A 7500-nucleotide genomic window follows, 5' to 3' on the forward strand; every position below is an offset into this window, starting at 1 on the left:
CTCTCCACATTCACTTTCCTCTCCACTCTCCTTCTTCCCTTCCTTTCACTTTTCTCTCCCTTCTTCCCTTCCCATTTTTCCTCCCTTTCTCTCTTCCTTTCCCCCTTCCCATCTTCCCTTTCCTCCTCCTCTTCTCCTCCCCCCCCTTCTACACACACACACACACACACACACACACACACACACATACATGTACAAAACGCGTCCTGTACTCGCCCTAAGCACGCTCAGAGAGAGAGAGAGAGAGAGAGAGAGAGAGAGAGAGAGAGAGAGAGAGAGAGAGATAATAAGACACAAATCGATTACATTCCACAGGCGTTTTGTTACTCACCTTAAAATGAATAAACAGACAAACGAACAAACAATAAAATAATAAACAATTCTGTATTTATTTATCTCCTAATTTTCTATCCTTCCCTTTTATCATTATCTATCATCTCTTCCCTCCTTCTATTCTATTTATTCTCCTATCTATCTACATCTCCCTCCTCCTCCTCCTCCTCCACTTCCTCCTTTCATCAATATTCTCCTTTATGATTTTTTGTCTGTTTTTTTTTTCTTCTTTCACACTATTTTCTTTATTTTCTCTTCCTTTCTTCATCCTCCTTCCTATCACTTTCTTCCTTGTTTTTCTTCCTTTTCTTCCTCGGTATTTTCTTTCTTCCTTCTTTTCAACTTACTTCATATTTATTTTTTTGTTTATTTTTCTTCCTTCCTTCCTTCGTTCCTCCCGTTATCACTATCCTCTCTCTCTCTCTCTCTCTCTCTCTCTCTCTCTTCCCCTGCCTTGCCTTTCCCTCTCTTTCTCTCATTTTTATCTCTCCTCCCCTCCTACATTTCGCCTCTTTCAATCTTCTCTCTCTCTCTCTCTCTCTCTCTCTCTCACTTACCTTCAGTGGTCGTACAACAGAGATGGTTTCGATCGTTGCAAGGGGCGCCATCTTGCTTCTGATGATGATGACGATGATGATAATGAGGAGGAGGATGAGGAGGAGGGGGATAGATGAGAAGGAAGGAGAATGAAGAAAAGTTTAGCAGGGGAAGGAAGAGGACGAGGAGGAGGAACATAGGAGGAGGAGGAAGGAAGAGGAAGACAGGAGGAGGAGGAGGAAGGAAGAGGAAGACAGGAGGAGAAGGAAGAGGAAGAGGAGGAGGAGGAGGAGACGGGGGATAGATGAGGAGGAAAGAGTGAAGAAAAATTTAGCAAGTGAAGGAAGAGGAGGAGGAAGATAGAAGGAGGAGGAGGAGGAAGGAAGAGGAAGAGGACGAGGAAGAGGAGGCGGGGGGATAGACGAGAAGGAAAGAAAATGAAGAAAAATTTAGCAAGAGAAGGAAGAGGAGGAAGAAGAAAGAAAGGAGAAGGAAGAAGAGCAAGGAGGAGGAGGAGGAGGAGGAAGAAGAAAAAGAGGAAGGAGGAGGAGAAGGAAGAAGAGGAAGAGGAGGAAGAGGCAAAGATTAATTGAAGCAGTGGTTAAGAAAATTATAAATGAAGAGAATTTTGAGGAGGAGGAGGAGGAGGAAGAGGAGGAGGAGGAGGTACAGGTGTTGATGACAGGCCCGGGGAGGTGTTGGGTGGCAGCGTCGCGAGAACATGGAAAGAAAGAGAAAAAAAAAGATTATTGCCTGAAATTTAATTATGTCCAACACGTCTCTCTCTCTCTCTCTCTCTCTCTCTCTCTCTCTCTCTGTGGTGAAAAACGAGGCATCCTAAAAGTAGTCTTTTTTTTTAAACACACACACACACACACACACACACACACACACACACACACACACACATATACTCACACACACACACACACACACACACACACGTTCACAGTATTTCGTTCCTCCACTCCAGTTTACACGCAAATGTTCTTATACCGTACACACACACACACACACACACACACACACACACACACACACACACACACACACACGCACGCACACACACACACGCGCGCGCACACACCATATCGTTTCCATTTCCTTGCTTTACTATGAGAGAGAGAGAGAGAGCTCTCTCTCTCTCTAACTGTCTGGCAGGTCTAAATATTTCGAGCAAGGACGAGTGTGTGTGTGTGTGTGTGTGTGTGTGTGTGTGTGTGTGTGTGTGGTAAAAGAAGAAGAAGAAGAAGAAAAGAAAAAGAAAACAAGAGGAAAAATAAAAAATAAGAAAAAAGAAAAAGAAGCAAAAGAAAAAAGAAGAGAAGGAAAGTAACAGAAGAAGGGAAGAATAACAGAAGACAAAGGAAGGAAAGGAGAAGAAAAAGGAAGGAAGGAAAGGAAGGAAGAGAAGAAGAGAAGAGACAGTGACAAGAGAGAAAGTTGAGAAAGAGAAAAAATAAGATAAAGAAAAGAGAAAAAAACAAGAAACGAGAGGAGAGAAAAAGACAACATGAAGTAAAGTAAAGGAAGAAGAGAGGAAGAAAATGCTGGAGGAAGGGAGAGGAAGGGAAGGGGAGGGAGGAAGGGGAAGAGAGGAGGAGGGGGGGAGGGGGTGGTCCCAATCCCCCTCAACCTTTGATGTTTAACAGGCTTCCGAAGGGCAGTCACCCCCCCCCCCCTCTCTCTCTCTCTCTCTTCATTATTCTCTCCTTTCCTTCCCTTGGTATACTTTCTTTCTCTTCTCCTTTCTCCTCCTTTCTTTCTCTTCTTCCTCTCATCATCCTTCTTTTTATTTTCCTTTTCCTCCTCATCCTCTTTTTTTCCCTTCCCTTTCCTTTCCTTATCATTCCCCTTATCTCCCTTTTTTTTCTTTCCTCCACTTCCCTTTCCCATTATCTCCTCTCCTTTCCTCCTTTTTCCTTCCCCTCCCCCTCCCCTTTTTTCCCCTTCCTTTCCTTTACCTATACAATCCTTTCCTCACTTCTCCTTTCCCTTCTCTTTTTTCTCCTTTTCTTCCCTTTCCTTCACCCTTTTCCCTCCCTTTTCCTCCTCCTTCCCTTCCTTCCTTTCTCCCCATTCAATTTCCCTCATCCCTTTTTCCCCTTTGTCTCCCTTCCCCTTTCCCTCCTTCCTCCCCTTTCCCTTTCCCTCCTTCCTCCCCTTTCCCTTTCCCTCATCCCTTTTTTCCCCTTATCTCCCTTCCCCTTTTCCTCCTCCTCCCCTTCCTTCCTTCCTCCCCTTCCCTTGGTTCGTTATATGAGTCGGGGTAAAATATTTTAAATTTCGAAGATTAGGAAGCCATATTGTGTACTGTTTTATGCCCCCCCCCTCTCTCTCTCTCTCTCATCTTTCAGTACCCGAGCCATCCCAATTTCCTCCTCCTCCTTCTATTCTTCCTCCTCCTCCTCCTCCTCCTCCTTTCCCATCTCCCTTTGTCATTTAACTTTTGATGCGGAAAAGCGAGGAAATGATGCAGAATAAAGTATTGTAGTAGTAGTAGTAGTAGTAGTAGTAGTAGTAGAAGTAGTAATAGTAGTAGTAATAGTAGTAGTAGTAGTAGTAGTAGTAGTAGTAGTAGTAGTAATAAAAATAATAGCAAAAGTAATACATGCAATAAACATTTTCTTGATTTTTTTTTTCTTTATCTCCCCCTCTCCAATGCTCCTCCTCCTCCTCCTCCCTTCGTGCACTTTCCTCCTATTCTTCTATCACGACAATAAATCTTCAATGCGACACACACACACACACACACACACACACACACACACACACACACACACACACACACGTCCACGGATTTCAAACTTCCAAAACCCAGATAAATGGACAAAGCCAATGGCCCCCCCTCCCCCCTCCTTCCCTCCCTCCCCCCCTCTTTCTTCATCCATCTATACTCCCTTCTCAAACTTCCCCCCCTTTTTCTTTTTCCTTTCTCTCCCTTTCTATTATCCAACTTCAAGTATCCCTTAAAAATTCTCTCTCTCTCTCTCTCTCTCTTAACTCCTTTCGTGTTTGCTGTTGTTCTTCTTCATCTCTTCTCCTCCCTCCTCCTCCTCCTCCTCCTCCTCATCTTCCTTCTTCTTCATCATTGTAGCAAAAAACAGTTACATGTTCGTTTTTTCCCTCCTCCTCCTCCACCTCCTCCTCCTTCCTCCTCCACCTCCACTTCCTCCTAAAGCAAGAGAGAAAATTATCCTTCACACATCTCTCAGGAAGGAGGTCAAGCTTCTCTCTCTCTCTCTCTCTCTAAGCAAGCACAAAGTCCCTCTCTCTCTTCCTTCCTCTCTCTTTATGCAGTTTTATCCACCCATCCATCCTCCTCCTCCTCCTCCTCCTCCTCCTCTTCCTCTTCCCCCTCCTCCTGCTCCTCTTCCTCTTCCTCCTCCTCCTGATCCCCTTAGAAATTATGCAAAGCTGCAGTTTGAAGTAACCAAACCTCCTCCTCTTCTCTCCATTTTCCTCCTCCTCCTCCTCCTTGTCTTCTCTTTTTCTTCCTCTCCCTCCTTGTATTCTTCCCGTCTCTCTCCATTCTTCAACTGTTATTTTTTCTTCTGTAAGTCATCTCCAACTTAATCCTCTTCCTCCTCCTCCTCCTTGTCTTCTTTTCTTCCTCCATTCTTTAACTGTTATTTTATTTTTTTCAACAGTAAGTCATCTTAATATTAATCCTCTTCCTCCTTCTCCTCCTCCTCCTCCTCCTCCTCCTCCTTGTCTTCTTCTCTTCTTCCTCCATTCTTTGTATCCTTTTATTTTTTTCATCCTTACATCATCATCATTCTAATCCTCCTCCTCCTCCTCCTCCTCTTCTTCCTCCATCTTTAACTGTTCATTTTATCCATCCTTAAATCATCTTCCAAGTAATCCTCCTTCTCCTCCTCCTCTTCCTCTTCCTCCATCTTTAACTGTTCATTTTTTCCATCCTTTAATCATCTTCCTAGTAATCCTCCTTCTCCTCCTCCTCCTCTTCATCTTCCTCCATCTTTAACTGTTCATTTTTTCCATCCTTAAATCATCTTCCAAGTAATCCTCCTTCTCCTCCTCCTCCTCCTCTTCCTCTTCCTCTATCTTTAACTTCATTTTTTCCATCCTTAAATCATCTTCCTAGTAATCCTCCTTCTCCTCCTCCTCCTCTTCATCTTCCTCCATCTTTAACTGTTCATTTTTTCCATCCTTAAATCATCTTCCAAGTAATCCTCCTCCTCCTCCTCCTCTTCCTCTTCCTCTATCTTTAACTTCATTTTTTCCATCCTTAAATCATCTTCCTAGTAATCCCCCTTCTCCTCCTCCTCCTCTTCTTCCTCCATCTTTAACTGTTCATTTTATCCATCCTTAAATCATCTTCCAAGTAATCCTCCTTCTCCTCCTCCTCCTCTTCTTCCTCCATCTTTAACTGTTCATTTTTTCCATCCTTAAATCATCTTCCTTTTAATCCTCCTCCTCCTCCTCCTCCTCCTCCTTCTCGTAACGTGTCGAGGCAGGGCAAGGCAATTACTTATAAGAGGTAGCTAAGTGTGTGTGTGTGTGTGTGTGTGTGTGTGTGTGTGTGTGTGTGTGTGTGTCGAGAAGAAACTAGGACGGATACGAAACACAACAAAGCAGAATAAGTAAACAAATAAATAAAAAAAAGAAAGAGAGAAGAGAAAAAGTATGACAAAGAAGATAAAGAAAAGAATAAACAGAAGCAGATAAAAGGAAATATAATAATAGAGAATAAAAGAATAGAAACAAAGGATTGATAACGAAGATAAGTAGAAAGGAAGCAAGAGAAGCAGGAAGGAGAGAAGGAAGATAAAAAAAAATGTAAAGAAAGATAAAAAGAAGGAAGAGAAGAAGAATGGAAACGAAGAGTATGATAAAAGAGGAAGAGCAAGAAATAGGGGAAGAAAAAAGTAAGTTAGAAAGGAAGAATGAAAGGGAAAAGAAGGAAAAGGAAAGAGAAAATAAGAAACCAAAGATCACGAAGAAGAAGGAAAGAAGGAAGGGAGAAAGGAGTGGAGGGAAAGAAAGAAGGAAAGGAGGAAGGATGGAAAATGAACACACACACACACACACAAACACACATACCAAAAAGTCTAGCCAAGGCAGAGCTGTACTGAGCCAACTCTCTCTCTTCTCTCTCTCTCTCTCTGTAACACACACTAGACAGGACGAACATTTGAATCTCTCTCTCTCTTCTACATGCCGAACATTCTCGTCTTGTAGCGCCTGGGGGTGAGAGAGAGAGAGAGAGAGAGAGAGAGAGAGAGAGAGAGAGAGAGAATAAAAATAGACCGTGACTTGGATCGCACCAGAATGAGAGGAAAGAGAGAGAGAGAGAGAGAGAGAGAGAGAGAGAGAGAGAGAGAGAGAGAGAGAAATGAAAGATAAGAAAAGAGAAAAGCGAAGAAATCAGAAAGGAATTGCGAAACGAAACAGATCAAGCGAATTCGTTGTGACTTCTGCGAAAGATAATAGGCAAAAACGGAGAAGAGGAGGAAGAAGATAGAAGATGGAGGAGGAGGAGGAGAGACAGATGAAGATGAAGAAATGAGAAAGAGATGATTTATAAAAGAGAAAGAGGATTGAAGATGAAGGAGGAGGAGCAGAGATGGAAGAAGAAGATGAGTGGGAAAATAGATAGACGAATAAGAAAAACAAGAATAAGAAAGGAAAAAAAGAAAGAATATAGAAAATTATGAAAAAGCAGAAGACGAATTAGGAGGCGAAGGAAGAGGAGGAGAAAGAAGAGGAAGAAAGGGAGTTGGAGAAAGAGGAGGAGGAAGATTTCTACCCGTCTAAAAGGATGAATATTTACAGCTTATGAAAAGATATACAGGTGTGTGTGTGTGTATGAGTGTGTGTGTGTGTGTGTTTGTGTGTGTGTGTGTGTGTGAAAAGAAACAGTTGCCAGCATTTCCCTCAGTCTCCACCTCCTCCTCCGCCTCTTCTTCCTCTTTCTCTTCCTCCTCCTCCTCTTCCATTTTTTTTTCCATTTCACATAATATTGAAAATGCATTCAGCTTCCAAACACACACACACACACACACACACACACACACACACACACACACATTTCCGACAGAAATGAAATTAAACGGATGTAAAGAGAGGAGGAGGAGGAGGAGGAGGAGGAGGAGGTAGAGGAGGCTGAGGCAACAGGTGGAGATGCAAGCGTATACCCAATCGGAAAGTCGAACACACACACACACACACACACACCAGAACACTCAATCCTGTTATAGTATTCTCTCTCTCTCTCTCTCAGTAAACAATTCAAGGATGATGATTGTCCCCAACTGAGAGAGAGAGAGAGAGAGAGAGAGAGAGAGAGAGAGAGAGAGAGAGAGATTGACTCTGTGTGTGTGTGTGTGTGTGTGTGTGTGTGTGCTCACTAATACCTTATGACGCGATCCTATTGCCAGAAGGTAGTCAGGTAAATATTGACACCTGTGTTGAGTTACCCGATGACACACACACACACACACACACACACACACACACACACACACACACACACACACACACTTTTTATTTTTGGCTGTAGTATATGTGAAGAAGTAAATAAATGAAACTAATATGGAAAGGAAGTAAAAAGTAAAGGAAGAAAGAGAGAAAGTGAAGGAAGGAAGGAAGGAAGGAAAGGGAGGA

The 7500-nt window shown here is 42.9% G+C and overlaps 1 long non-coding RNA gene across 1 annotated transcript in view; it reads right to left on the reverse strand.

Moving 5' to 3' along the window:
• LOC127003505 (uncharacterized) overlaps positions 1-7500 on the reverse strand; it is a 38881-nt gene that overhangs the window by 24777 nt on the left and 6604 nt on the right. The window contains exon 2 of the long non-coding RNA XR_007757108.1: positions 891-948. This is a non-coding gene — a long non-coding RNA (uncharacterized LOC127003505). The remainder of the gene's footprint in view (positions 1-890; positions 949-7500) is intronic.

The sequence above is a fragment of the Eriocheir sinensis genome, chromosome 25 (genome assembly GCF_024679095.1).
Source record: "Eriocheir sinensis breed Jianghai 21 chromosome 25, ASM2467909v1, whole genome shotgun sequence".
In the NCBI taxonomy this organism is placed as follows: domain Eukaryota; kingdom Metazoa; phylum Arthropoda; class Malacostraca; order Decapoda; family Varunidae; genus Eriocheir; species Eriocheir sinensis.